Source organism: Equus przewalskii, chromosome 8, assembly GCF_037783145.1.
Source record: "Equus przewalskii isolate Varuska chromosome 8, EquPr2, whole genome shotgun sequence".
NCBI lineage: Eukaryota > Metazoa > Chordata > Mammalia > Perissodactyla > Equidae > Equus > Equus przewalskii.
This window is the reverse complement of record NC_091838.1, coordinates 48,280,174-48,307,958: the sequence shown is the minus strand read 5'-3', so window position 1 is coordinate 48,307,958 and position 27,785 is coordinate 48,280,174. Positions and strand designations below refer to the sequence as shown.

Sequence of the window (27,785 nt, the reverse complement as noted above, 5' to 3'; positions counted from 1 at the left end):
ACTTGCCATCAAAGGGGAACCGCGCGGGTGGATGTGACCAGCCGCAGGGAGGCCAGGGAAGACCCAGTAACAGGACAGTGACAGCCTGGGTTTCCTTCCTGTCAGTGCGCGTGGTTAGACAGACTCTGGCTGTGGAGGGACGCGGGGCAGGGGACTCCTTTTGCTGAACCCCGTCTGTCCGGACGCCGGGAAGGCCGCGTCAGGGGAGGTCCCGGCCGTGGCCCGCGCGGAGAGCCCAGCGCGGGGTCGGGAGGCCGCGTGAGCGCGCGCAGGCGCAGAGGCGCGGGGCCGGGCGGCGGCTCGGCTCGGCGGGGCTGGGAGCGGTGACTCAGGGCGCGGGCGGCGGCAAGCCCACAGCCTGCCCGGCCACGCCGCCCGCCGGGGCCGCCTCCGGGAGGGGCGGGGAGGGGAGGGGAGGGGAGGGGAGGGGCGGGCTGAGGCGCCGGGCAGGTGCGGCGCGGCCGGGCGGCCCTCTCTTCCGGTCCCGCGCAGCCCTGGCCTGGGCACGAGCCTGCCGAGCTGAGTCACGGCTCCGCTGCTGGGTGGCGGCCACGCGGCCCCCACCCGGAAGAACGCGTCCCTTTCCTGAAGCTGGCTTGTCTAATGAGATACGAGGGACAAAAGCCAGGAAGAGGTGGCTTGTATGTTACAGAGCACTTTACTCACCCAGTGCGAGTCCGTAACCAAGGTCCCCCAGCGCTCACACAGCCCGGAGCAGAAGCCGCTGTCCCTGGGGGTGCCACCTCCAAGAGGATCATGATTTTGAGGTTTGAGGCAAAGCTGCCCGCAGAGCCATAGCAGCATAGTCTCGGAGGTTCCTCTGCAGCTGCTCCGTGTCCCCACACCAGCCCCAGGTATAGGGTACAGGCTGAGTGCGCGGGCCTGACGTGATCTGGAGGCCTGGTTCCCAGAGGACGAGACGCAGTAGAAGTGGGGTAAAGCTGTGGAATCTGCGTGTTAACAGGTGTCCCGGGGTTAAGCGGGTGGTCGGCACTCTTCACTTTGAGAGTCACTGATTGTATAGAAGTCTCCCTGAACAGAGATGTGTTGACCGTGAATGGGTGCTGCCGAATGATAAGAAGTTGGGTTTGCCCAAGGAAACACAGCTAGCGTTGGCAGAGGTGAGAGTCAAGCTGGTGTCACCAGGCTCCCAAGCCTGTGTTTCATTTATAAGCACAGGCCCAGCCTACTCTGCAGGGGTTCCCAGGGAGCTTCTAGACCCTTCCTGCCTACTTTTGTGGCATTAAATACCACCTGAAATAAGCAGCCTCAGCGGGCACATGTACACTGCTTGGTTTTCTCAGGAAGTCCTTCCAGTCCGGCATGTGGATTTGGGTATGTTGTAGCTTAAGCCTTATCACCCACTAATGGGCATGAACCCCCAGAAGAGTCTATAATGTTTAGGTAGATGTCACTGCAAATGGATTTTTATATAATCTCTACTTCAGAGGCTGCTCGTCTATCAAAAGAGGATAGAAAAAAAATTCACTGGAAATTAGGTTTAGGAACAAATTTTTCTTCTTGCTTGGCAAATGCTATCCTGTTAACAGCCCCTAATGAAAAAAATGAATGAATAAATTATATTTTCACCAACTTGTTTGAAGCATGGGCACATGACTCTGAAGGCAGACAGCCTTGGCTCAAATCTCAGCTTTCCCACTTTCTAGCTGTAACCTCGGGCAAGTTTCTAACCTCTCTGTGCCTCAGTTTCCTTATCTGAAAAATGTAGTTGTATTTATTTTACACTTAATACTGCCAGATATTATAAGAGATTTGCAAGTGCTATGTAATTTCCACTTTACAAATGAGGAAACTGAGGCTCAGAGAGGCTGGGTACCAAGGTCACCCCATCTCAATGCAGACCTCTTCCCTCCCAGCCCCTGGTCTTGACTACTCCTCTTCATTGCCTCTTGGCTTCTGATTGGCTGTCAGCCATTAGCCATGTATGTAATTATGAGTGCACCTTCATGGCTAACATTTTTTTGAGCAGTTACTATGTGCTATAAACTAGTGTAAACACTTGCATTAGTTAATTTACTTCTTACCATCACCCCATGAAATGGGAATTATCATCTCTGTGTCTCAGAGGAGAAACTGAAATAGAGATATTGAGAAACCTAACTCAGGATCACACTGCTAGGGAATGGGGCAAAGCCGGAACTTAAACATGGCAGTCTGGCTCCCAGGCCTGGGTACCAAACCACTGCGCTGTGCTGCCAGTCACGTTTGTTATGTAAGAGGGAAAGGGGACTCCCCACTCTCCTGACCCGGCAACACAGTGATGCTGGGATTTTTCTTTCTCATCACCACCCTCCCTCTGGGTGCAAAGGCTCCCTGCTATTGGAGAGCTTACGTGTCTTCCAGACCTTTGAAAATTGGTGTTTGTATGGGACAGCTTAGAGGGGCTTTGGAAAAGACTTGAGTACAAGCAAGCAGCTGATCCATTGATGACCTGCAGCCTTCAACAGAGGCCCAGCCAGATCGAAGGATGGACACTCATGTGGCTCCCACCCAGCGGCTGGCAGTGTGCCTGAATGCAGGGGAATGTTTGCAGGCTCAGCTTCCACATGTTACTGGTCTCCTGCATGGCAGCCTGGCACTGGCCCCTGAATGTGTGGCTACTCTCCTCACACTGAGTTTGAGGTGCATGCTAGAAATATGGACATTAAGGGTGATTCTGGTGAAGTCTCAGACATAAATGAGGAACATCTTAGTGAAAACCAGAGGAAAGGTGATCCTCGTTATGAAGTGGCAAAGAACTTGGCTGAACTGTGTTCTGGTGTTTTGTGGAAGGTAGAATCTGTGAGCCATGAAATTGGAATATTTAGCTGAGGAGATTTCTAAGCAAAGTGTTGAAGGAGCAGCTTGGTTTCTTCTGAATCCTTAGAGTAAAATGCAAAAGGAGAGAGAGAAATTGAAGAAAGAATTGTTAAGCAAAAAGGAAACAGAACTTGGAGATTTGGAAAATTCTCAGTCTGCCTTATTGCAAAAAAATGAGAAAGCTTGTTCTGAATAGAACACTAAGGGTGGCTGAACGACCGTTTCATAAAGAGGTCATGGATGTGACTGCAGATCTAATCAGTCATCTCAGGGGAAGCCAGGAGTAGAGATGGATTATACCAGCGAAGATGCTGCCAGTTTGAGCTAAAGGGGACAGAAAGCTGGACAGGATGAAGGAAGGCTGTCGGACTTCTTGGATTCTACAGGACCAGGCCATAGAGCTACTTGGTTGCAAACACACACTGTTCTTCAAGGAAAGGAAAGAAGAACCTGAAGCCACTTTACAAATTATCAAGCTCCCTCAATTTCAACAGCTCCAAGAACCCTGAGCAAGCCTCCCACCCTCTCTTGGCAGAGCCACAGAGGTTGGACTGCCCAGAGGGTCTGGAAGACAGATCATTAAACCAAAGAGGGTTATTCTTGAGCCTGAAGATCTAGTGGAGTTTGCCTTGCTAACTTTTGGATTTGCTTGGGAACCCCTTCCTTCTTTCCTATTTCTCCCTTTTGGGATGGGAACGTCTATCCTATGCCTGTCCCACCATTATATTTGGGAAACACATATCTTGTCTGGTTTCACAGGTTCACGCTGGTGAGGAATTTTGCCTCAGGATGAATTGTACCTTGAGTGTCACCCACATCTGATTTAGATGAGATTTTGGACTTTAGACTTTGGAGTTGATGCTGGAATGAATTAAGACTTTTGGGCTATTGTGATGGTATAAATATATTTTGCAAGTGAGAAGGACGTGAATTTTGGGGGGCAGGGTGGAATGCTATGGACTGAATTGTGTCCCCCCAAATTCATCTGTTGAAGCCCTAATGCCCCCCCCCCCCCCCCCCCCCGCCCATGGGATGGTATTTGGAGATGGGCCTTTGGGAGGTCGTTAGGGTTAAATGGGATTAGTGTCCTTATGAGAAGAGACCAGAGAGGTCCTCCGTGCTCTGCCCCCCCCCCCCCGCCCCCACTTTCCAGTGTGAAGACACAGTAAGAAGGCAGCCGTCTGCAATCCTGGAAGAGGGTTCTCACGCCAACCCTTGCTGGCACCCTGACCTTGGGCTTCCAACATCCAGAACTGTAAGAAAATAAATTCCTGTTCTTTAAGCCACCCATTCTGCAGGATTTTGTTTTGGCAGCCTGAACTCACTTAGACAATTCTCAAAGGCCTGTTTTGAATATGTAAACACCCTGAACTTCCTGAGGCAGCAGGGATGCCTCTAGCAGATTTGGGGAGAAGGCCTGCACAAAGAGCTGGGGGGCAGGGATGGGGTGGAAGGGAAGAAAAGCACCAAGGGTCCTCTGGATTGCCTGGGCTTCTGTCACGCTCCGTGTACTGAGCTCCCCCGGGAGTGACGCTGCCTCTGACCACAAATACCTGGGATGGTGGTTATTTCCGGCTGCCTGTTGGCCAACCAGCTCTTCTGTAGGCAGCCCTTAATCTTTGCTTCTTCAAACCTCCCTCCAAGGACAGAGAAGGATGGTCGCTGCCCCCACCTCATCTTAATGATGGGGAAGCCCCAGTGGGCAGCAACCTGGGAGGCCATCTGTGACCCAGAGCAGACTGTTTCCCTTCATTTAAGCCCCCAGGCCCAGACCTGGCCCATGCACGGAGAAGGACCTGCTCGTCTTGGATCTGGCCGCGCCTCAGAGCTTCTCCCTGCCTGTTCCCCTGCTCCATCCAGCCTCTGGGTAGTGCTGCCAATAAGAGGGAGAACTGATTTGAGTTTCACTTCCTCTGGAGGAGATGTGAATAAACAGAAAAATAGCCCAAACTTGGGCAGCAGCTGGGGGAAGAGGAAGGGAGGTAACCAGTATTCATGAAGGCTCTGATAGGTGCCAATTGCTTTACCCACAGGACACAGTGACCCCACAACACCCCTGGGCAAACAGGCAGGGAGAAGTGAAGCTACTTGCCCAAGATCACCCAGCTCAAAAGGGCCAGAGGTGAGCAGGAGGAGAGCCTCCCCTACACTCCACTGCCTTCAAGAGAGAGAGCCAGGGACCAGGACAACTCCCACAGCCATTCATCAGCTTCCGCCATCAGCTTCTATCGCAGGTGCTGGGCCTCCAAGACAGTGCCTTCCTCCCTGCTGCACTTGCCCTGGGCCTGCAGCTTTGGAGAGAATCCTGATGTCTGGGCCCAGCCCTGAGTTCCTCACTTCATGGTCTGGGGTTCTGTCTGGACATTGGGCTTTTTTCTTCTTTTTTTGTTGAGGAAGATTGGCCTTGAGCTAACATCTGTTGCCAGTCTTCCTCTACTTCTCATGCAGGACGCCACCAGAGCATGGCTTGCGCAGTGTGTAGGTCTGCACCTGGGATCTGAACCCACAAACCCCGGGTCACCAAAGCAAAGTGTGCAGGCTTAACCACTATGCCACCATTGGGCATTGGGCATTGGGCTTTTAAAGCTTCCCAGTTGATTCTAACATGCAGCCAGGACTGGCTCCACTGCCCTGGGGGATCCACATCCCCTTCATCTGTAAAATGGGGCTAATGGTACCTCCCAAACAGGGTGTCGTGAGGGTGAACTGTGAGGGGCCTCAGCAGGGAGGCCTCGAGAGGGAGGGGCGTGGAATCGCTCATCAGGCTCGGGCAGCCCCTGCCCTGTGCCAGGTGCTCTGCTGGGGCCGGCTGCCTCTGCAAAACCCCTGGGCGGGCTCCTCGAGGGCATGGGGCTCTCCCTGCCCCCCAGCTCCTCTTAGCCCAGCTCCTTACGGCTGTGGAGCCCTCCGCTCCAGGAGACCCAGGCTGGCACACTGTGGCCCCCAGCAAACATCTATTAAATAAACTAATGGATAACATCCTTTGACCTTTGCAACAACTTTGAGAAGTGATCTAGAGAAAGATGCCTACCTCCCCTGAGCCCATAGAAAGAGTGGGGAATTCAGAGTCAGTCAAGGTTCTGTCACTAGCCGTGAGTTCCAGAGGGAGACTCAGTGAAAAGAACTCAAAGCCTTTGTTTCTTCATTTGTGAAGTTGACTTTCTAATAATCCCTTTGTTATAAAGCTATTCTGAAGAGCTGCTGAGACAATATAGGGGGGAGACATTTATATAAACTATTATTTGGTGATGGAATTGAGGTTCAGAGAGGTTAAGTGACTTGCTCATAGTCACACAGCTAGTAAATAGTGAAGCCAGAACTTGAACCCAGGACTAAAACTAATGGGCTTTTCCCACTCTCCACATAGAAACTCAGACCCATATATACTTAAAAAACAAAAATACCCAAATAGGTACCTGGTTGTAAAGAGAGAGAGAGATTCACATATTTGGAGAAGAGGTCCTGGGCTTTGCCGGCCCCTGAGGCTCACCCAAGAAGTAAAGCGTTGCAATGAATTTTGCAGGAAGAAAGAGCTGGGCCTGGGGTAAAGACTTATGGCAGGACCTGCCTGGACTAGAAAAATGAATAAACCAAGGATATTGTTTGTCCAGGACGGAGAAGCTGAGAGGAAACCCCGGTGAAGAAGAGGCAGTTGTGTGGGAGAAGCCTTTGCCGTCTCTGGAGGGCCTTGCAGCCCAAGGGAGGGGCTCTCCGCAGCTCGGAGCCCAGGCCTGGCTGAGGAGGGGGCCAGAAGATGCTCACAAGCACCCCCTGTGCCTGCGGCCCGCTGCCTGGTGCAGCCCCTCTGCGTGCAAGTAACACTAGAGAAGGAAAGACCCTGGCCTTACTGACCACCTGTCCCATCACCTGTGATCGTGGTAGGATTGGGAGTGGGTCTCATACCCCCTAGTGACAGAGGCTTTCTCCACCCTGTTGTCCAGGTGAGGCTCAGAGCCGTTAGGTCACTGGCCACTTCCCAGGGTCCCTCTGTCCCAGCGCACCGTAGCCATTCCTCTGATGCACGCCCGTGCACCTCCACCACAGAATCCATGTGTCCGCTCTCCCCTGGGCTTCCCCGTGGGCTCTGGGGCGGCTGTGTGCAGGGCTGCCCAGCAGGCGGGCTGGCATTACCTAATTGCTGGCCAGCTGCTTTTGTCACCTCATTTTTCCAAGCTTCCTGGCTCTGAAAGCCGCCGCCTCAGACAGACAGCTGAGTCGTCAGCCTTGTTCTGCTTCGCTCCCCTGAAAGGAAGAGATCAGAGGCTGTCGCCGTAATGGAGCAGCCACCAGGATCCGAGGCACAAAGCACTAGGGGCAGTGGATGTCTTTAGCAGGCCACAAAGCCAGGGCCAGTGCCCTACTTACAGCTGTGACTTCCCTTATTGGGAGCTGCCTTCTGCTGTGAGGCGCCTGGGGTCAGCATGCTGAGTGTTGGGACTTTATCCTCCTTGGCCAGCCTCCCCGGGGAGATGAGCCCTTGTTAGAGCCAGCCCCTGGCATCCTGAAAGCCGCTCGTACCTCAGCCTGGAAGACATTTCTGGGTTCAGGGGAGAAGAAAGCAATCAGAGGGATGCACACAGCTGCTCAGCCTGACGGGCCTCCATACCGGGGGTCAGAACCAACTCCCAAAGGCAGGACTGGTGCCCACCTGGCTCAAAAGCAGCATTCGCCCCTCCCCCTGGACTGAGGCCAGGGCTGCAGCATCTGCCTCAGAAAGAAAAGTCCTCGGAGAGGCTGAGGACAGGCCAAGAGCAACCTGGCCTCATCCTGCCCTTGTGATGGCCTGTAGGTGGGGTGGACAGCAGCCCTCCTGGGCTGTGAGTGTCTCAAGGGCAGGAACTGTGCTCCACCAGACTCAGTACCTTCTGGCACAGGTTAGCATTTACTGGGCCAGGCACTGTTCTGAGTGCTTATTAACCCACTAACCCTCACCTCAACCCCAGGAGGTATTTTTCCCGTTTTTCAGGTGGAGAAACTGACACACAGAAAGATTAGTTCATAAAGCTTGTGAATGAGGAGGCAGGATTTGAATCCAGGCCGTCTGACTCCAGGGCCCATATTCTTTACCATTGTACTACTGTGACTCTCAATGAATAAACAATGGAGAAATGAATGAATATAGGAATGAACTGATGAATAAATAAAGCAATCACTTACTGACTTGTAGAGAGAATGACATTAAAAGCCCCCTGTTCAGGATTACTTCCTCTATTAACAGTTTCAGGGCCTGTGAATCTGCCATTGAAATGCATCCCTTTGAGTTTTAGTCTGTGATTGTCTTTAAAAAATGCCCCTAAGAAATTGGGGTAATGGCAATTATCGCCATGCCCTGTGGCCCCTGGATGTCTAGGTGAGGCCTAAGGCCTGGGGAGAAGTCAACCCCAGGGATGAGGGGAGAGGAACGAGGAGCTGGGCGTTTCTGTGGAGGATGCTGCTGTCGCTGTTCTGCTGTGGTGCAGGGCTGGGTCACCGGCTTTCAAGCCTCTGAGCCAGACTGTGCCTCTTACTGGCTCTGTGGCCCGGGGTGAGCCACATGGCGTCTGGGAGCCCCTGTTTTCTCATCCGTCAGTGGGGAATACCAATAGCTACCTCGCAGTGTGTGATTAAATAAACTGCTATTGGTAATGGGTCCTGCACAGAGTAGATGCTCCACCAATGGGAGCTGTTATTACCCAAATTATAGCCAAAAATTATGTCAGGAAGGATCACCGGCCTGCTCTTCCTTCTTACACTGCTTCCCGCTCTGGAGACCCTATTCCTGGTGTCCCAGGCACTCCCATCATGACCCCCATCTCCCCAGCCCTGCCAGCCTTCTCTCCAGTATCTATCTTTCCAGGTTGTCCCCGGCCTCCCTTCTGCCACCTCTGTCCTGGCCTGGGCTCCCACTGTCTGCCGCGTGAGCTCTGTCAACTCTGAGACATCCAGAGAACACACCTCGGAACCAGGTGGAAGCAGGTCCTCCTGTAGCACCCACCTCTCCGTTTCCCATCCTTGTCTAGTTCCAACTCTGCCAACTTGGACCTCCAGCTGCCTTCACCTCCACCTCTTTTTTCTCACTTGTTTCTCTCTCCCTGTCCCATGGGTCCCTTTGGCTCGAGTGACTAATTAAATTATGCAGCAGGTGGCAATGAAGACACCCTCTCCCTTTCAAGTGCTCATCACAGGGTCCTGCACGACAGCCCCAGGACACAGGATAGGAAGAGCCCTGGCCCTGGCAGCAGGAGGACCCTTATGCAGCCAGTGACCTGACAGCAGAGAGTGAGGGAAGGCCTGCGGGCGTGCTGTATGTCCTGGGATAGTTCGTTTGTCCATCTGTCACACCAGGACAGAACTCAGTTCTGAACACACAGGAGTGGAGGCAACAGGTACTCAGTGAAGATGACAGTGAAAGTCCTGGTACCAATCCACTCTGCCAAGGACTAAGAATTGTCACTAGCGTCTAGGGAAGGAGTCACAGCTCACAAAACCCGTCTCATAGACTCTGTCACTTGTGCCTCACAACCACCCAGCGAGAGAACAGAGAAAATGGCATCGCTAACCCCATTTTACAGATGAGTCCACATGAGCAGCCCAGGGCCTGGGTCCAGCTCTTCGTTACTTGCAGCTGAAAGCATCCTGACTGATGCGGATTCTGAGACTCTGCTCTCTCTGCATCCTCCTGCTTCCCTGGCCAATGCTTTTCTGTCTCCTTCTAGGTCTTCTCCTCGCTCTCCCCTGACAAGTTGATGTTTCCAAGGCTCACCGTTCTTCTCACTCCCGTCCTCTCCCATCATTTCAATGACATCCTAGATGCTGATGACTCACAAATCCACACCTAGTGCTTTCTCTTGAGCTTCAGACTCAAATCCAGTTCCCCCCATCCCATAGCCACTTTGTTGTTTCTTTTGCTGGTTCTAATTTCTCTGCCTCCTCTTAATGTTGGGGTTTCTCAGAGCTCATTCCTGGGCCCTTCTCCCTTTTCTAGGTGTACTTTCCCCGGGGTTACCTCATCCATTCATGTAACTTTAAATGATATTTCTGTAATGAAAACCCAAGTTTGTACCCAGAGCCCAGCGTTCTCCATTGAAGTCTAAGCTTGAAAATGCAGCCAACAGTTGACCATACGTCCTTGGAATGCCTCACAGAGCTGTCACACCCATATGCCCAGAACCCAGCTCATCTGCCTTCCTTAGAGACGGCTCCTCTCCTGTGCGCTCCAGCTCAGCGACTCCCACCACCGTCCTCCCAGACCAGAGCCAATGTATTATGCAAGATGCCTTCTTTTTCTCATCTTGCACATTCCAGGAACTACCAAGTCCCTCTAATTTTACTCCAAAATACCCCTCTCCTCTGCCCGTGCTCTTCACTGCTGCCTTGGTGATGGCTGCCATCCACACTGCAGTCCTCTCCCAGTTGACTTAGCCCCTCCTCTCTTGCCTCCCTCCAATCCATTCCCCACCCTGCAAGCAGGGTGATATTTCTAAAATGCAAATCTTACCGTGTCACTCTTCTGCTCAAAATTCTTCGTTAACTCACCATTCCCCTCTAGCAGCAGTTTTCACACTGCTTTTAGCATAAGGCCTCCAATATTACAATAAATTAAAGCAGAATAGTAACAATGGATGTTCAGGAGGGACATCTGGAGACCCTCTTAGACTCTCAGCTTTCCCACTCCTTCCCCCGGGCCAAAACACACACGCACATGCATGCATACACATACGCACACACAAGTGCACACATGCACACACACCAGTTCCCAGATTACTTGTGTTCAAACTGTAAATACCATCTGGTCTGCCCTACCTGGGTGTACAGGAGGCACCTCTACCACATCTCTGGCAACATCCAGCATCTATTGGATACTCTCAAATGACGTGCATCTCCCTACTTTGCATGATCCATTTCAGGATCATATTTTGAAAGTCAAAAATCATTGACGTCATTTTTGTGACTATGTGCAGTTTAGGGCCCTGGATAACCTGTAACGTGATACTAGCAAGGCTTGTCTCACTTGCCTCTGTAGGACGTGGGGGTTCTAGTACAATGGTGCTTCAGTGTAGACAGAAAAAGGAATGCTTCTGAGCACCCATTGCACCCATGCACAGTGCTATCTCAGCAGTCAGTTGCTGGGATCTATTTAGGCAGTTGGGGCTGAACTGCTGGACTGTGAGACCAGGCTAATATGAACCATAGAGACAAGGCCTCTTTCCGGGTGCCTGCTCACCAGAGAGGCTCCGGCCACTCTGCACCTCTGGGAGGGAGGATATTGTCACTGCACTGTGTGGGCTCTGCGACATGGACCACCCCAGGTTCAAACTCCAGCTCAGCCACTTAAGAGGCATGTAACCGGGACTAGCTGACCACTCGAGCCTCAGTTTCCTCACCTGTGAAATAGATTGAAATAGATTGTCGTTAGGATAAGGACAATGTCTATCAAGTGCCAGCTGTTTGATCGTTTCTCAAGAAGTGGTGGTTGTTAGGGGACACCATTCACTAGCCCTTCCTCACTCCTCCTAGGCTCTGAAGAAGGTGCTTCTGGACATTATGAATGAGTGAATTCACCCCCTCACTGCTCTCTGAGGTGGGACAGCGACCTGACTGATGCGTTTGCACATCCCTGGCTTGAGGTCAGCTGTCCAGGCAGCATGAGCCTCCACAAGTGGAGGGAGGTCTGCCATTTGGGGGTAGTTCACCTGGGGTGGGAAGGAGGCCCCTGCATCTAAGCACTCAATCCAGAGGGATGTTTTCTGTTGGCATCTTGACACCCAGTAGTGGCTTTTAGAGGAGTGAGTTCACGCAGCAGGTGACAGTGTGTACAAGGTGAGTGTCAGGTGTCTTTTTGGTTCTGAGAACCTTTGATGCTGAGTCTGTCACATCATATGATGCTGAGAATGTTAGTGACATCAGAAGGAGGTGAGTCTGGTTCACCCATTCTAACACCCAGGAAGCAAAAACAGCCCCTCATCCCATTGCAAAGGAGCAGGAGGAAGCGTGGAATAGGCCAGGGACAAAACAGGACCCTGGTGTCCTCCTGGACATGCCCTGGGGCTCCATGGCAGAGGGAGCTGATTCAGGCAGAGTACTAAGCACACAGCCTGGCTCGGGGTAAGTCAGTGTTGGCCTATGATGTGCTGTGTCGGGAGCGCTCTTTTGGGAGAGAATAAAGGAATTATAAGTAGAACTGAAGCCAGCAAAAAATATAAATCTGGTCATGGCATCCCCACTGCCAGCAGCCTCAGTGACTTCCCACCACCTCAGGAGTAAAGACAGGCCTCAAGCGCAGCCTGAAAGCCCACACGTTACCCTACTTAGCTCCCTGCTCCCCACTCACATCCTTGCTCACTTGTGTCAGCCACATGGCCTCATTCCAGTTCTTCAAGGGCCTCTTCCTTCCTCAGGAAGTAACCTCTGACATTTCCTGGTTCCCCAGATGCATGTCCCTCCTGCGTCCATCTCTCCTCCAGAGGCCAGGGAGAGTAGTCCCCAGGAGGGAGCCACCAGTCAGCAGCCTGCTGTTGGGACCTGTCTGTTCACCCGGTAGAGACACCACCTGGGAAGGGAGAAGCCATGAGAAGGGAGGGGTCTGGGGTTCCATGACTGCTCAGTGACTCCATCGTTTGCGTGCTCCTGCACGCCCACAACTGGATCCTCAGTGCACCCCTGTCCCCCGTTACTGCCTGCTATGGGGGGAGGGGCAGCAGCACTGGGGCACAGCTAGTGCCCGAGTTGCCTGCCTTTGTGGCTTGTCCATGCTTGCTGTGCTCATCAAGATGACTAACCTTGTCCAACAGGCTGAGAAGGAGCCGTGGAATTGTCATGAGGGCAGGGGTCTGAAAAATGCTTTGGAAACGGTATATTATGGGACTACATTCCTATTGCCATTGGGGACAAAAAGATCTGGGAGGATTTCCCGGGGACTTACAGGTAGAGTGGGGAGAAAAGAAATGGCCTAGGGTGGCCCTGTTCACGTGGTAATTTACAGAATCCATTAGGTGAGTGTCTCTGATAATCCCAAGGCTTTCTCTACTTGCAAGATTAGGTAGAAAATAAGAGCATTTTCTCCAAGTGATACAAGTAATTAGTATTAATAGTAATTAACAGTAATGACATGTCAAGGATCGTGCTAACCACTTTACAGGCCTGGTCTCATTTAATGCTCACTGCGATGCTGTTATCTTCTCCATTGTATACATGAAGAAGCCGAGGTTCAGGATGCTAGACGACCTGCCCAAGGTCACAAAGGCAAAGCCAGGGTGCAAACCGGGGTCGCCTGACCCTTGAGCACACACTCTCCTTCCTTGTGCAGAATGACTCGGACGACTTTCGAAGAAAGAAAGGGTTAACCCGGAGCCAGATCCGCTGCGCTTCAGATCGGGGGCAGAGCTTCAGCAGTCCCAGTGACCAGGCCTCACTGCAGACCAGACAGTTGGAGTCAGAATCCTGGGGGGAGGTGGAGTCTGAGCGTGCATGTCTTCTAAACGGGCTCAGGTGGTTCCAGGACAGCTAGTTTGGGGCTAGGTTGGTGACAAAGGGCACTGGAAGCTGCATGGGGGAGAGGGCTGTCCGTGCGGATCTGCTCCTTGCCCCCATACCTCCGCCAGCCCCTTCCCCCCAGGACGGCTGAGCAGGGGCCGGGGAGGCTGACTTTCACCCTGACCTTGCATAGCACTGCCTCCCGAGACCGCTCAGAGGGTCCCTCCTGCACACTCTGATTGACAACATCCACCCGCAGCTGGGCTAACTAGCACAACCCCTGGGCCCAAGAGGAAAAGGAGCAAAAAACCTCCTTTTTCTTTAATTGGGTCAAGAGAAAAACAGAATTATAAAAAATGCAAGTCACGGTTAGAACTGTCATTTTTCAGGACGCTGCTGTGCTCTCTGTCTCCACACGTGAGAGCTGGTACTGCAGAGTTGAGGATGGGAAAACAGGGACCACAATGGTATCGACCGTCCAACCACAGAGGGCTGTCTGGGTGAGGGGCCCTGTGCTGGCCGTGTTCGTGCGTTGTCTCAGCCTGGCCTTGTGGACACACCGTGGGGGAGTTATTACTAGGGCCTTTTGACAGATGAAGAGGCCAAACCTAAATAACTGTGGCAGAGGTAGCACAGGAGACTGGCACCAGCTCTGTCCGGGCCGCCCCCTCGATACCTCAGAGGCAGGTTCTGCTGTGGGTGATCGGGGAGCCACCAGGCCCTGCCTGCCTCACTCATCTCCTTCTCCTTGCCCTCTCAAGGTTCACAACATGGGCTCCAGTGACCCCAGACCTGCAGATCTGGGGAGGTCAGTCAATGCTGGCCACACACAGAGTGGCACCCTGCACCAAGGCGGCCTCTACTGCTGGTTCGCTCTGAGTTTTTGAGAAATCAGGAGAGGACATTCCTGGGCCTTCACGGAGTGGGTGTGAAGTTCCAGGGCTGGGAAGGGTGGCATGTGAATTCTCTGGGAGTCCTTGATGTGCCAATGCAGCCCGAGCTCAGACTCTCCCTGAGACGACATTCAGGGAGAACTCCCTGGGCTGTCTGGCTCTCTGGCCCTCTCTTGACCAGCCTTCCCACATCCCCACATGCGGATACAAACCTGGCAGCATGGGAAAGGGAGGCCAGTGTGGGGGCAGAGGAGTCCCACCTCCAGTGTCGCACACTGTGCCACACACATCATTTTCTTCCTTGCAGTAAACAGTATTCACTCCTTCATCAGCTTGCATTCTCAAACACTTGGGCTGAGTTGGGGGCTGGGGCTGCCAAATGCAGAGCCCCGGAGCTGGTGGAACTCACAAGTTCGTGGAACAAATAGTTACAAGTCGTCATGCCAGATGATGGTTGCAGGACCAGAAGCATATCCAAAATACAACGTTAGCCCAGAGAGGCCCTGATTAACTTTGGGGGGCAACCCAGGAGACTCCAGGAAGATTGTTTGAGCAGGATGTGACCTTTGAGCACACGGGCCAAGGTCCACCTCCCTTCTGTCTGGAGCCCCATCTGGGCTTTTCCACCATCCCGGGCTCCCCTACTCAGGATGCAGACAGCACGTCTTCCTGCCTCTCACAGTTGCTCCCCTAATTCTGCTTTGTTCACCTGTTTTTTGTTCCTGGCTCCCTTCGTTCACAGCAGGGACTGTCTTCTTTCCCCTAGAGGGTTAAGAAAGCATCGAGCATCCTGGAACTCTTAATAAACACTTATCGAGTTAGTGACTGAAAGGTGATCGGAGGGTTCAGACCTCTGAATTTGACAGCCCCTTCTGGGCAAGGTGTGGGAATGCAAATGAGGGCAAAATTCGCGAGAGGGAACTGTGTTGCTGTAATCGATGCTTCCATCAGAGAAACAGTAAGGAAACCTTTACTCTGGGGAAGGCAGTGGGAAAGGTGGACAGCTTTTAAATTTTTCCCGAGCTGGCTTTTCACAATGTAAATTATGACCTAAGTGTAGTCAAATATAACTGTAAAATTAATTTCAAAGTCAAATATTGGGTTGAAGATTATGTGCCATTTGAGGTCCTTAAAACTACTGCTCTGTTCTGTAATATTGGAGAGGAAGGAGTAAGAGCACATTCTGTTCAAAGAACAAAAATGCCCAGAGAGGTGATATTTTCCATCTTTTGGTTCTAATTTGAGGGAAAAAAGGCAAGAAAATAAGTGGATATCAAAATTGCTTTTTAACGTTAATTTTGATCATGGTACCAAACTGTACTAGCAAGCTTATAGTAAAAAGCAGAGATTCCCTTCCCTCACCATGTTTCCACCCTTGAGTCCTACTTTTTAGATGCAAGCACTTTCGACTCTTTCGGACATTTTTCTGGTATTTTCCTCCATAGTTTTAAGTAGTATACTTCTTGATTTTTTCCACTTTAGGCACGTAATACCTTCCTAGTATAGAAGAGGGAAATTTAGCTTTTACATTATATACACACATGCACACATTCACAATCAATCTTCAATATAGTATTTCACTTTTTTTAGATAAATCAATATGGAAAATTTACGTTGATATGCCTAGGTAAATATTGCTAAATATTGTTCGTAGCTAAGCCCCAGAGATTGCCATAATTACATTTCCTTTCAAGTACAATGATTTCCCTAGTGTTAATAATTGTCTAGTTTGTCACATTTGCTCAGGTTTTTAGATGTCTCTCACTAACTCCTCCAACTCCTTGTTAAACTCTTCTCAGCATAGGCAAACACATGAAGCAGGCTATCAGATCTTTAGTCCTTGTTATTGCTTGAATGCAGATATCCCATGTCCTCCATCCTGTGTCTCCACTCTGTACTGAGAGCACTCTAGACCTACTGCACCGTGTTGCCCTGGGACTTCACTTCTCTCCTGTGTTGGACTAGATGTTTCCTGAGTTGCTTTCTGTTGGTTTACTCCCTTGTTTTGTTGAAGCACATCCTTTAGTAGCTTCTTGAGAAAGGGTCAATGGAGACTTAATTTGAGATTTTTCTTGTCTGAAAAATGTCTTTAGTTTATCGTCACATTCAGTTGGCAGTTTGGAAGTCATTTTTCTTCAGAATTTTGAAAACATTAATCCATTGTCTTCTAGTTTCCAGCGTGTTCGTGAAAAGCCTGAATACCATTCTGATTTCTGATTTCTGATCCTTTGTTTTTCCCTCTGGAAGTTTTTATGATCATCTCTTTATCCCTCAAATTTCACAATGATTTATTTATTTTTTATTCAGTGCACTGGGTACTTGGTCCAAATTTTCTTATATCATGTCTTTAATAATTTTCTACTCTACATTTTGGCTCACCTTTCTTTCAGGAACTCCTATAAGTTTGATGTTGGATTTCCTGGATTGATTCTCTGGTTTCGTCTTTTCTCTCCTATTCTTTGTCTTCTTATTTGTCTTCTCTTTGTCTTCTTATTCTATTTCCTAGGAGATTTTTTTCAACCTTACTATTCAATGCTTCAATTGAAATAGTCATTTCTATTATGAACTTCTTGATATCTACAAGTGTTTTCTTATTCTCTGAATGTTTCTCTTTTTTAATCTTGTTCTGTTTTCATGGATGCAATATCTTCTAATTCTTCAAGGATATAAAGTTTAGTTTGTTTGAAGTTTTCTTCTGTTTCTGCATTATTTCAGCTTGAGGACTTTCTGAGTTTCTTTTTCTGTGTGCTTAGTTAGGTCTCTGGCATTTGGTTACAGGCTTTCCTCGCATGTCTGATGACCCTTGGCTTTCTCTTCATATTTAAGACTGGTGCCCTTTAAAGCTATTTTGGGCTCTGAGTATGTATTAATTATAATTCTTAAGAGCCTGGGCTCGGGAGTTAGCTAGACCTGTGTTCAAACTCTGTTTATTCTTCAGCTCTGTGACCTTGGGTGCATGGCCCGTCCTCTGTGCGCCTCGTTTGCTTGTATGTTACAGTGGAATGGAGACCATAGTGATGCCCAGGGGAGCAGGACGAGGCTCTCTCAGGGGCTGATGCTGCACGTGCAAGACTCTAGAGTGGGCGCCTCCTTCAGTCTTGGGCCCCGGGCCTCCCACTTGCCTCACCCCCGTCCCAGCCCTCCTAACGACCTCGCAGGGAACACCGGGGCTTCGGCAGGACAGTGACGTGTAGGAGCTGGGCCAGAGCTCGCATATGGGAAACGCTCAGTAAATATAAGCTGTTATTGCAGATCAAGTGATGTAGCATTTACTAATGTGAAACATTTATTTACTCTCCACTGTGCGTTTGCACTATGACTATGAAGTCAGAAGATTAGAAAAGACAGCAAAAAGGAGAGGGGACCAAAAAAGAAAGATGTGAAGATAAGATTATGATGATAAAAACAGAGAAAAAGGGAAAAGAATCAAATTCTAACTAAGACAGGCTAACCTGGGAGACAGAAAACAGTATGCTGCTCATTTATATTGATGCTGAAGCTGCAGCTGGAAGGATTTTGTGGGTGAAGAGAAATGCCTCGATCATAAGGAGGAATGAGTTCATAAAGAAAATCCGGAATCCCTTTCTCTTTGGAAAAGCAGGAGTGATTGATTCTTTGAGGCCTGCCTGAAGGAAGAGAAGCAGCCTCAGGCCCGAGAGAAAGTGACCTTGTATAATTTGTGTCCCCTTGATTCTAATACATGCCAGTCACTGCTGCTCTTCTCCCCATTTTAATGGATCATTAGGCTTCCGGGTGAGGGCCTCCGGGTGGTATAAGCCAGGAGCGGGGTGAGTTTATAGGTCTGAGAAATAAGGAAACCCACACTGGAGACTCCTTCTGTCCTTAAGATTATGGGAAACCATTATGAAGAAGGAAAGACAGAAAAGCTCAAACGCCAGAATGAGGTGGAAGAATAGGAGAAACTCAGGAAAATTATAAAAGAGCCCAAGGAAATTGTTTCTTCTCCAACTCATTGCCCTCCCCAGTCTCAGAGCTCTGCGTTCCCTGGCTCGGTTTGACTTTGGTGCCTACAGTGATGAGCGATAAACTTGTGTGGGTGCCCTGATGTCTTCTCCCCTGTGGGCCTACATGCTGGGGTCTGCCTTCCTGGACAGGGATGTGTGACAGAAGCCACGGGGGGCTGAGAGCAGGAAGGCTGAGTGTGGTGGAGAGTGGGAGAGAAGACATCACCCCTCCTGGGCTGCCGCAGGAGGCACAAGAGAAGAAGGGATGGCACAGAACTTCCACCAGCAAACGGGAAGGAAAGGTTCCGTCACAAACCATTTGACCTTCCTGGAATCCCATTGTTTCTTTGTGTTTTGGTGGATTTAGGGAAGTGAATGAAAAATCAAATCTGTTTAAAAGTAAAATAAAGCATACTGCAGGGGGTGAGGGAGGGGTTGCTCTGCCCCTGGACCCTTCCTGAGAGGCCGGGCCTCCTGGGAGGAGGTGAAGCTGCTAAGCTTGTGTGCTGGGCAAGGGGCGGACTGTCTGCCTCGTAAGGGTGAGCCGTAATCCAACAGGAGCCTTGTCCTTATAAAAAGAGGAAGAGACACCAGGAACGGGCGCACACAGAGGAGAGGCCATGAGAGGACACTGTGAGACGACAGCCATCTGCAAGCCAAGGTGAGAGGCCTCAGGAGAAATCAACCCAGCCAACATGTTGATCTTGGACTTCCAGCCTCTCCAGGTGTGAGAAAATAAATCTCTGTTATTAAGCTGCCCAGTCTGTGGCACTTTATTATGGCAACCTGAGCAGACTAAGACAGATATAATAACCGGAATCTCTTCAAATTCTCTTCTAATTTCACTATTTCCTCATGAAATCAGAAGCAGTGTCACTAACTGAGAGTGAGGATGGGGTGGCCTGTTGGAGTTTGGAGGACAGCGAGGGAAAAAACAGTCAGGCAGGAGAGGGAGAGAATAGACGGACCAGAGAACGTGGTGGGGTATCCAGGGAGCACTAAGGGCTCACTTGAATTTATTTTTATTTTTTATTTATTTACTTATTTTTGAGGAAGATTAGCCCTGAGCTAACTGCTGCCAGTCCTCTTTTTTGCTGAGGAAGCCTGGCCCTGAGCTAACATCCGTGCCCATCTTCCTCTACTTTGTATGTGGGACGCCTACCACAGCATGGCTTGCCAAGCGGTGCCATGTCCGCACCTGGGATCCGAACCAGCAAACCCTGGGCGCCGAGAAGCAGAACGTGCGCACTTAACCACTGTGCCACCAGGCCGGCCCCTCACTTGAATTTAAAACAGCACCAGTCAGCATGTTTATAATCTTTTTCTCCATCCATCTGTGGGGATGGGCAACTGAGGTGCGGCGGGCACAGGTGTGGAGTCGCCAGAGGGTTTAATTCTCCCGGGGCTGCGGTGTTGTGAGTACCACAAAGCTGGAGAAGGGCAGGGAAGTTAATGCGTGTGGGAGGGAGTTGTTACAATGACTGGCCATGAAATTTAAGTTGGATAAGGAGGAAAGAGAGAACACGAGCACAGTGAGAACATCCTAAAATGTGGTAGGATCAGTGATTTTAGTCCAGTTAAGGAATGGAATGGTAGGAATTGGGGTTCTGAGAGAAACAAACAGAGCTGAGAAGTTAGGAGTTGGTTGAAGAAGAAGTTTGGGAGACTTTTCTGTTCTTAATAACAGGCAGGTCTAGGGAGGGAGAGGAGAGAAAGGAACCAGCGGACAGGAGGGACCATCTCTATGGATACTGAAATCACCAGAATTGCGGTCAGGGAAGTTGAGAGGGTGACTGAGAGGCAGGGGCTCTATCCTGAAGACAAGGGGAGTGACCCCAGGTCAGTGGGTAGCTGTACCTAGGTGTAGCCCAAGGACATGAGCTTCAACTCTGTGGTCTAAGGTCCACAGTATTGTAGGTGACCCTGAGGATATAGTCCAGGGGTCAGAGAGCTCATTGGTGACAGGCCAGAGTCACACAGCTGCCCCTAGTAACTTGCTGTGGCCCCAGATACGCACACTTTCATTGCTCACACAGCCCTTCTCTGAGTTTCTCCTTCACCAGCATGTCCTGAGGGCCCACAGTGCGGGACCTTCTGGGAGGGTCAGAGATGAAGATGGAGCCCGGGCCCTGGAGGAGCGCAGGGCTCCCGAGCCCACCGCCCAGCTTCTCCCCACTCACACTGTCCCGGGAGGTGAGCTGAGCAGACGCAGCTTCTCTTTTTCTCTCTCTCACACACACACGCACACACACACATAAAATGCATTCAAGCAGTCTAATAAGAGAAGTCTACCAGATTTTGTGCTTAAAATGATCCTTTCTGGCTTTTAGGAATACACAATCGCTTATACAATAAAGACTGGTTTTCTCCCCCACGCCAGGGTTTTGATTATGTGAGTATATCGTGCTTTTCACTCAAACATCCAACAAAAGTTCATTTGACTGAAAAACAAAAAACCTCTCAGCCTGCCAACAAGTTACAACCATGAATCAAACTGATGAGGAGGCAAACCTCCTCCCTTCTCCCCCTCGCCTTCCGGAGCACCTCGCTGGGACTCGGGGACACTTTCGGCCTCCAGGTGCAGCCAGCACAGCGCACAAGCAGACCGTTTGAGTAAGAAGAGCATAGGGCCATCTCCTCGTCCCAGGGCTACTTGACATGCTCTTTTCTGCACATTTCCCACCATCCAGAGACCTTGGCAGGAAAACTCCCTGCCATCCTACCCCGATCCACTGCCACACATGCTCACACTCACACACATACTTACTCATGTAACACACGCTCACACAACACACACACTCATGTAACACACACTCACACAACACACACACACACTCACACCTTTTACTTTATAATCAGGGAGGTAAGTGGACCCAGGTAGTGTAAGCTGAAAGAAAAAAAGCTTCCTCCTCAACCCCCAGCTCACCAGAATGCAACCTCCATTCCAGAGACAGCAGAAATACTCAGCTTCAAGCAGCCAAAGATCCACTAACAGTGTTTAGTGGACGATACACATCGGTCTGCATACAGCCTTGGATCACTGAGACCATCAAAGTTTAGTGCTTTTTTTTGTATACTAGAAAGGCTCTGACGCATCTGGTCAAACGTGTCATCTGACAGCTCCTGAGCGTGGTGGCAGTTGGAGAAGTGAAATGACCTCCCCATAGTTACACGACTTATAAGTGATCCAGCCAGGACTTGAACCCTAGGTCCAACTGACTCCTAACTCCCAAGCCAGTCCTCTCCCACCTCCTGAACCATCACCACCAGCTCCCGCCAGACCATACAGTACATGGGTGCTTGTGTGTCCATGCACTCTCTCACACACTCACGCACACGCACATGCACGCACACACGCACGTCGCTGCTCCTAGCTGGACTCTTGACAGTAGGTACCTGGCCAACTCGGTGCAGACCTCACACAATCCCTAAGTGCAAAATGGGGAGCTAAGGTAGAGTTTGGCGCTGTGACCCACAGAGGGTGGCAGGCCCTCCAGAATCAAGGCCCTATCATGTCAGACGTTCCATGTGCAAAAACCAGGCTCTCGCTGGGATGGGCAGCTGCATGAACAGCGGTCAGCCACTTCTCAAAGGGCTGTCCCACTTCCAAAGTTTGAGAGGAATTTCTACTGAGTTCTGACCCCGGATTTAGCCAGCATTTCCTATCAGATGGGGCGGAGGCTTGGCATCCTGCTATTAGGAGGGCAGCTCCCAGTCATAGCTGCAGACTGGGCGCACAGTTTGCAGTAGCGTCATCTTAAGCACAGCAAGATGCCTCCTGTAAGCCGGCGACAGGCCCCCAGAGGTCCAGAGAGGCCCTTGCCACCTGCAGCTGTTTAGGCCCAGTAAGAACAGAATGGTGAGGACAGAAGGGAGATAGTTTAACAGCAGAATTTTTAGGCTTTGGTGACGGATCTGACGTGGGGGCCTAGGAGAAAAAGAGTCACAGTTGGCAGCGATAGAAAAAGCAGCTGTGAAGTTCCCAGCACAGGGCGGCCGTGGGGGGCTGGGAGGAAGGCTGTGGTAAGGTTTTCTCAGCACCCCGGCCCTGTCTCTGGGAACAGAGTCAAGCTTCAGCTAATTAAGAATTTGTCTCACCTTCCTCTTCCTACATTGCTTTCAGGAAATGGCCCCACCACCCCCGCAGTCACTCAAGCCAGAAGGTTGGGAGTTATTCCCAGCTCATCGACCCCTCCCCACCCCCAGTCCCATCCACTTCGAGCTGTCCCCTCTTCTCCATCCCCTTCTGCCTTAACTTTGTTCAGCTCCTTTATTTCAGCAATACCTCTTTCTAGCTGGTTCCGTTTTACCTCCCTCTGATCTGTCTGTCGTGTTACCACTAGAGAGATCTGTCTACAATGCAAATCATGTCATGCCATTCTCAGGCTTAAACTCTCTGTGGTGTCTCAATCCAGCACCATCTGCCATGCCTTGGCACTCACTTCTCCCCTCCGAGGAATGCTCTTGCCTCTTCTTGTCACCTTAAAATGGCCAGTTGTCCTGCACAGATATCGGTGGCATTTTGAGGGGAAATGATCAAGCGGGAAGCCTAAACTCCGGACCCACAGAGGTTGCCCCAACGCAACATCTCAACTTAGATGACTCACGGACACTTCAGACTCAAGGTATCCAGAACCAAACCTTCAATGCCCTCACTTCTACATGCCATCCCGAGCCTGTCCCTCCTCTGGGGACAGAGCACCCCAACCCAGGAATTCAAGCAAGAAAGCTGGCTCGCTGTCCCTTGCTCCTCGTTTCGCCTTTCACAGCCTTAGATCCAATCCAGCTTTCCCATCTCACATTTGTCCACTTCTCTCCATCTCCGCTGCCCCCACCTGTGTCTAAGCCATTGTTTCCGGCCTGGACACAGCGGCACCTTCTGAACTGTTCCTCCTGTTTCCACTCGGCCCCACTCTCACCTGTCATCCACACAGCAGCCAAAGATCTTTTTATTTCTCTACAGTTTTAATTTTATTTCTCTTTTGAGGAGGTAATATATTTACATGGATTAAAATTCAAATGGTGATAAGGGTCTGGGATCCAGATTATACAAACACCTCTAACAATAAAAAGACAAACAAACCAATTAAAAAATGGACAAAGAACTTGAATCGACATTTCTCCAAAGAAGACACACAAATGGACAATAAAACTGTGAAAAAATGCTCAATGTCACTAAACATTAGGGAAATGCAAGTCAAAATCACAATGAGATACCACCTCCCACCCAGTAGGAGGGTGCTATCAAAAAAATGAAAAATAAGCATCGGCAAGGATGGGGAAAAATTGGAACCTTTGTGCACTGTTGATGGGTATACAAAATGGTACAGCACTATGGAAAATGGTTTGGAATTTCCTCAAAAAGTTAAACATGAAATTACCATATGACCCAGCAATTCTACTCCTAGGTATGTACCCAAAAGAAGTGAAAATTCAATTCAAACCAATACATGTACACACATGTTCATAGCAGGACCAACCACCATAGCCAGAAGGTGGATACAACCGACATGTCTGTCAACTGATGAATAGATAAACACAATGTGGTATACACATAAAATGGAGTATTATTCAGCTGTAAAAAGTAATGAAATACTGATACATGCTACAACATGGATGAACCTCAAAAACATTAAGCTAAGTGAAAGAAGCCATGGGGGCGGGCCCGGTGGCCAAATGGTTAAGTTTGCGCACTCCACTTTGGCGGCCCAGGGTTTCGCTGGGTTGGATCCTGGGCGCGGACACGGCACTGCTCATCAAGCCATGCTGAGGCGGCATCCCACATGCCTCAGCTAGAAGGACTCACAACTAAAAATGTACAACTATGTACCTGGGGGCTCTGGGGGGAAAAGGAAAAATAAAATCTTTTTTAAAAAAAGAAAGAAAGAAGCCAGACACCAAAAGTGACATATTGTATGGTTCTACTTATGTGAATTATTCAAAATAGGTGAACGCATAGAGATGAGCAGCAGATTGGCGGTTGCCGGGGGTGTCGGGGCAAGGAATGGGAAGCAGCTACTTAGTAGGTAAAGGTTTCCTTTTGGGGTGATGAAATGTTTGGGAACTAGATAGAGGTGGTGGTTGCACCACACAGCGAATGCACTGCATGCCACCGAATTAAAAGTTCAAAAAGAAGAAGAGAAAGTTGAAATGGTACAAAAGAGCATATGGTGAAACGTCTGCCTCCCACTCCTGTGATCTGGCCACCAGTTTCCTCTCCCCAAGGGTAACCAGTGCTGCGCAGTTTCATCCTTCCTGAATATTCCATGCATGTAAATCTGCAGCAGCCCTGAAGGTGCACAGCTCAGACCCATCTTCCAGAAAGAACCGACTACAAGGGCTGTCGTCAGCTGACAGCCTTTGGCTGCTGCACTGAAGGGATCCACCTCAGTGGTCACACTGAGGCCACACTCTCCCAGGTTGCTCTCAGCCAAGGACAGAGCCCAGCAGGGGTACTTGAGCAGCAGTCCTGCCTGACACAAGACTCCTCTGATGGGTAGTCTTTGCTCTGCAGCTGAGATTCTCTCAGAGCTGCACCGAAGCGCAGCTCTTCCTTCCCAATCCTCCTTCCCCCCCACTCTCCCTCCACGGCGTCAGACGGGCCTTGGGAGCTGACAGCTCCTGTATCTTACTCCTGCTCTCCCTCCCCTTTATCCTCCACAATTGTTCCCCCAATAAATCTTTTGCACTTCTAATTTCATGTTGGTGTCCATTTCCTGGAGGACCCAAAGTCAGACACACACATACGCACACACCCTTTTCTTACACAAATATCCGCTATACACATGGCTCTGAACCTTTTTAAATTGACTGTGTGGATATCTCAGAAACTGATCCCTCGCAGTCCACCCAGAGCTCGTTCAGCCTGACAGCCGCCCAGCAGCACATTGTGCGGACGACCAGTGTTTACTGACCGAGCCCTTATTTGTTGATATTGTTGGATTTAATCACTTTCTGATATTTAGGTCTTTTCCAATATTTTGCAGTCATACACAATGCTGCAATGAACAATCTAGTATACATTAGATTTAAAACATATATGTGTTAAGTTCATGAAATTTAAGTATAATTCATAGAAATAAAGTTGCTAGGTCAAAATTGTGCATTTTTAAGATTCTGATAAATGTTGCCAAATTGCTGCCCTTAGGGTTACAACACATATGAGTTTGTCTGTTTCCCACACTTTTGCCAACACCATGTGTTTTCAAACTATATTTTTTGCAACCTGATGGACGAGGAGAAGAATTAAAGGAAAAAAACAAACAGAAATCAAATCATGTCAGTCTCTTGCTTAAAACTCCTCAGCAGCATCGCACGGTATCTGCCTGAAGTCTAATTTCCCTGTCCCGGCCCACGAAGCTCTGCCTCGGTGCTTCTGTTTCTTTTCCGTTCCTTAAACACATCAAGTCCATCACCAGCTCAGGGCCTTTGCACCAGCTGTTCCTGTCACCTGGAGCACCCTTGCCTGAGCCCTTCACGTCTCAACTTAATTGTTACCTCATTAAGGAGGGCTCCTTGACCACCTTCAAAAGTTGATATCCCATATACAAATATCAAATCATTAGGTTGTACACCTGAAACCAATATAATGTTACATGTCAATCATACCTCAATAAAAAAAGTTGATATCCTTATTGTTCCTTATTATTGCACACTGTTTCCTTCCTATCGTTTATCAGAATCAGAAATTGCTTGTAGTTTGCTTTTCTTTTCCACTACATTTTACGTTTCACCGTGCCCGGCTCGTGTTGAGTGCTCCCTAAGAACAGGTTGAAAGAATGTATGAATGAATAGTGACTGAATACTTCTCCTGGACTTCCAATGACATCAGGCTATTCCTACATTCTCTCACATCCCATTATCTGTCGTAAATGTGCTTCTAAAGCTGGAAGTTTCCTCATCCCTCAGGTGGCTGCACTTCCCAGGTGTTTTCAGCCAGCTAATATCATCCTTTGGGATCCTTCTGAAGGCAAAATGTGACTCACACCAGGGTCACAGCTGTCACAGGTGTGTCCACAGAAGCAGATTAGAGGCCCCATCAAAGACTTTCTGTTGTTGCCAAAGCAGATCTCAGGCCACAACGTGCTGCCTCCGGAAAAGACACAGATCCCAGGGCTCATCTGGGTTAATCAGAGTTTTCAAGGGAATCCACTGCATTGTACAGTTTTAAGCCAAGAGTCAAAGCAAGATGCAAACTTAGGAAATCCAAGGCAACACTTCACGTGAAAGCATGTGAGTTCACGGAACACCTTTTTATGGGCTGGGCTGTGTCCCCCTCAAATTCCTATGTTGAAGTCCTAACCCCCAGTACCTCAGAATGTGACCATATTTGGGAATAGAGTCCTTGCAGAAGTAAGTTAAGATGAGCTTATACTGACTTGGGTGGGCTCTACTCAAATATCACTGGTGTCCTTATAAAAAGGGGAAATTTGGACACAGATGCACACAGGGAGAACGCTATGTGAAGATGAAAGCAGAGGAATGCAAAAAATTGCCAGCAAGCCACCAGAGCTGGAGGAGAACATGGCACAGATTCTCTCTTGCAGCCCTCAGAAGGAATCAACCCTGCTGACACCTTGATCATGAACTTCTAGCTTCCAGAAATGTGACACAATCAGTTTCTGTTGTTAAGTCACTCATGTGTGGTCCTTTGTTAGGGCAGCCCTGGCAACTAACACAACCAGCAATCACAGAAGCCCAGCTTGGACAGCTGCGTTCTGCATCTGAGGGTAAATGTGTCCACGTTACCATCTAAATAACCTCAATCACAGCCGTGTCCTTGCTGAGTGGTAGAAAGGACATGGGGCGGGGGATGGGAGGTCCTGCGGTGGAGTCCTGGTGCCTACTCCCCCCTCTGGCTTCAGTGGGCAATAAGATGAGAGGGCTGGACAGATGATCTCTTGGTTCCCTCCCAGATCAAGGCTCTATAGTGCTGTCATTCCCACACCTTTCCCCCATGGGCATGGTTACCACCAAACAGCCTGCAAGGCTTAGGGAGTCCGGGGTCCAAAATGTCTCGACAAGCAACTTCGATGTCAGAGGGGGGCTGCAGAGACCCCTTGCAGCTGGACTTGGTAACACACCCTGCGGCTCTCCCTTTCTATCCTTTCCCACTAACAGAACTGCCCTCTCTTTTCCATTTGTAAGTGTGGAATTCAGTTTTAAACTATCTCAAGGTGGCTTTGTCTACCTGGAGATCTCACCTAGGGATGTCACTCTTTGGAGTCATTTGGGAAAATATGAGGGCATTGTTAGTTATCACCTTGTCATGGGGGGAGGGGTATCAGATTTGTGGGTAAAGGCCAGGGGTGCTAAGGGTCCTACAGTGTGCAGGGAAGTCCCACCAAACAAAAAATTCTCCCACCCCAATTCCAATAATGTCTGCTGAGAAACACTCAAAGAGTGGTGTTGAGGAAAGAATACGGACCTTGGTGTCAGATGACGTTTTACTTATTGCCAATTACTTATTGCCACGTAATAAATTACTCCAAAACTTAATGACTTCAAATAATAATCTTACTATTCTCTCTCATAGTTGTGTGGGTTGACACATCAGCTGAGTGGTTCCCCTTGGGGTTTCTCACGTGGTCGTAGTTAGGTGGTGACTGGCGCTGGAGTCAGCTGAAGGATCCCTGGGCTGGATTTCCAAAATGGC

At 49.7% G+C, this 27,785-nt stretch overlaps 1 long non-coding RNA gene across 3 annotated transcripts; it reads right to left on the bottom strand.

Annotated features, from left to right (window-relative positions):
* Positions 1-639: 639 nt before the first annotated feature.
* LOC103555226 (uncharacterized) lies at positions 640-27,785 on the bottom strand. Of its 3 annotated transcripts, none has more exons than XR_011543475.1 (7): positions 27,651-27,785; positions 25,739-25,889; positions 12,131-12,349; positions 11,024-11,183; positions 7,186-7,357; positions 6,952-7,062; positions 640-1,064 (listed from the first exon to the last, which is right to left on the bottom strand). It is a non-coding gene; the product is annotated as an uncharacterized lncRNA (long non-coding RNA). The 3 variants fall into 3 exon arrangements; XR_011543476.1 differs by having other exon boundaries at positions 640-1,553; positions 12,143-12,349; XR_011543474.1 differs by lacking the exon at positions 640-1,064 and having other exon boundaries at positions 5,954-7,062.